The following is a 3,119-nucleotide window of genomic DNA, read 5'->3' on the forward strand; positions in this document are numbered from 1 at the left end:
TAAACTTAGACGACTCACGTGGCATGGAAAAATACCTGCAATAAATTCATTGATAATGTCGATCATAACATTTCATACAAGAGTCACCACCATTTTGCAGAGAACAATCAAGGAAATCGAAGGGGTACAATTATCATTAGAGAATGAAAGTATATTTATGGTGGAGGTTAAATCAAAAATTGAGGCTTGTCAAGTGGAGAAACTAATGATCCTCGTAATCGGCGGAGAACTAAATCAATTCTGGCACACCGAAGGGCTCTACTCACTAGGAACAAAAATTAATATTATAAATGAGGATCTATATTCAAATTCAATCCCCCACAGTACCGTAATCCCTACATGCTGGGCGTATTTAATCTCCATATTCCAGAAAATAAACCTCGATAGCGACCAATAAGAGACAGCAAGACACAAGGACCTATATCTATCACTCAAAGATTATACATCAAAACAGCAGCTACAAGAACAGCCATCACAACAACTAGCCATAAACGGGGAGGGTATACACCCCTTCAATACAAACTACATAGCAAATGCAGAAAGACTGTTCTCCGTTTGGAGAACATGCTGCAAATAGGACAGCATATTGTAGTAGTGGATCCGACCTGCGAGAATCAATGGAGAGGATTACCGGTGATAACCACTAATCATACAATTTTGCCCGCTCGCGCTCCTCCAGTCCCGATTATTTCCGATATTCCTGTTGGGCAGTTATCCTCAACAAACATGACTGCATTCTGTTTTAATGTTGTCAACAAAGTTACCAGCTCAAATTTCATCGAAAGTAGCATCCATAATTATTGCGATGGCCGATACGGGATTGACTGTCCAGCCAGTTATGTTGAGAAAAGAATGCTGGTGGCTCAAATCAAAATACACATACCCGGCATGCAAAAAAAAAAAATTGTATCGTTCGAAATACGAATGAGAGGGATGACCCTAAGATGTGGTTCAACGGGTTCTCAGAAGATGCTTGTGTGTAAGTTCTGTGAGATTCCCCCCGATAACACAAAGCACATATTCCTGGACTGTACCATAATAAAGAGGTATGTATCTGAAATTGTAAAGTTTCTAAACAGTGTTTTAAACACCCCATTCAGTAAAACGCAGGAGGAAATCTTTTATAACAGTTATAATGGCCCTAACCGAACATATGTCACAAAATGCTTCGTTATATCGAAAAACAACTCATTGGCACGGAAAAGAAACTTGAGATGTTAAACAAATATTTGACCCCCACTGACGATAAAATAATACCCAGCACAATTGCCCACTTCACAGCATTTAAAGACCTTCAATTTTCTGGACTCGAGAAAAACTGGAAGGAAATGTTAAACGGATACTCGAAAAATTAGAAAATCAAGACTCTCCAGCCACCACAAATGGTAGCCCGTAACCGACAACAAAATTGTGTAATATTGTCTGTTTTTTTAATCCTGACGGAGAGGGTTACCGATGATAACCGCTAATCACCCAATTTTGCCCGCTCGCGCTCCTCCAGTCCCGATTATTTCCGATATTCCTGTTGGGCAGTTATCCTCAACAAACATGACTGCATTCTGTTTTAATGTTGACAACAAAGTTACCAGCTCAAATTTCATCGAAAGTAGCATCTATAATTATGGCGATGGCCGATACGGGATTGACTGTCCAGCCAGTTATGTTGAGAAAAGAATACTGGTGGCTCAAATCAAAATACACATACCCGGCATGCAGAAAATAAATAAAAAATATCGTATCGCCCGAAATACGAATGAGAGGGATGACCCTAAGATGCGGTCCAACGGGTTATCAGAAGATGCTTGTGTTTGAGTTCTGCGAGAATCCTCACGATAACACAAAGCACATCTTCCTGGACTGTACCATAATAAAGAGGTATGTATCTGAAATTGTAAAGTTTCTAAACAGCGTTTTAAACACCCCATTCAGTGAAACGCAGGAGGAAATCTTTTATAACAGTTAAAATGGCCCTAACCGAACATATGTCACAAAATGCTTCGTTATATTGAAAAACAACTAATTGACACGAAAAAAGGAAACTTGAGGAAATAAACAAATATTTGACCCCAACTGACGATAAAATAATACCCAGCACAATTGCCCACTTCACAGCATTTCTGACAAAAATTGAAAATAAATTTAAAAACATTCAATTTTTCGACTCGGGAAAAAATGGTTGCTACAAATGGTAGCTCGTAACCGACAACAAAACTGTGTTATATTGTCCGAGATCAACAGCAGAAGATAGATTACGCCAACGTTGCCTCAACGATTCCTACAAGCGAAGCAACATATTCAGCAACGACAAGACCTCATACACTATTCCTAACGACCACCCAAGACCTGGACTTTCCTCGACTTCTGGACATTCTGAAGAACAGCGCATCCACCCGCAAATACGTCGATAGCATCAAGGGACTCTTTGAAGGTAGAAAAGGTCAATGAATCATCACTTTCGCCGCCACGGAAGACCCCAACTCGAGCAGCCGCGAGAAATTTCTGCATGATACACTCGTTTCGTCTTGGACATTTATTTCCCTCATCCCTCGTATCAGGCGCCCAGTTGATGGCATAAAACCCAATTAAGTTTCGAATATACCCTCCCACATATAGCGGATGTGATGAATGGAAGTCAGTCTACCTCATTATGTGGTATATAAAATGGTGATTTCATTTGCAAAGAGAATTGATCCATAAAACTTCCGTCGGCATAGTCTAGGCATGAAGGCATTTGGGCTGGATTCCAGACTTGTCGTTCTGATCCAAACGCGATAACGCAGGCGATTCTGTGTAGGCGAGGCCTGATCATTGCACTTGGGCTAGGCTAGGCTGACCCTAGCGATTATCTCAGATGTGGATAACTCGGTCGTGTAATTTATGTTAGTGGTGACTGCGTTCGCGCTACCCTCTTCCAACACTTTTTGATATATGAAATGCACGGTTCCGGGGAGAGGTGTTGGTAGCATAGAAGTCATATTGGGGGTGTCGAAATAGCACCTGTCAGGGTCACGGTAAAGGATATACCGCATGAAATATCATACGCAAAAGCGGTTCAAACCATCAACCAGCTTGGCTGCGGAAATGTGTGCCATAAAAAACTGGCATCGAGGGACATATGT

At 41.1% G+C, this 3,119-nt stretch overlaps 1 non-coding gene across 1 annotated transcript; it reads left to right on the plus strand.

The window, feature by feature from the left end:
• The first annotated feature begins 2,741 nt into the window (after positions 1-2,741).
• LOC144430242 (U1 spliceosomal RNA) lies at positions 2,742-2,911 on the plus strand. Its single transcript, XR_013479397.1, has one exon. It is a non-coding gene; the product is annotated as a U1 spliceosomal RNA (small nuclear RNA).
• The last annotated feature ends 208 nt before the right edge of the window (positions 2,912-3,119 follow it).

This window comes from Styela clava, chromosome 11 (genome assembly GCF_964204865.1).
Source record: "Styela clava chromosome 11, kaStyClav1.hap1.2, whole genome shotgun sequence".
Classification (NCBI taxonomy): Eukaryota; Metazoa; Chordata; class Ascidiacea; order Stolidobranchia; family Styelidae; genus Styela; species Styela clava.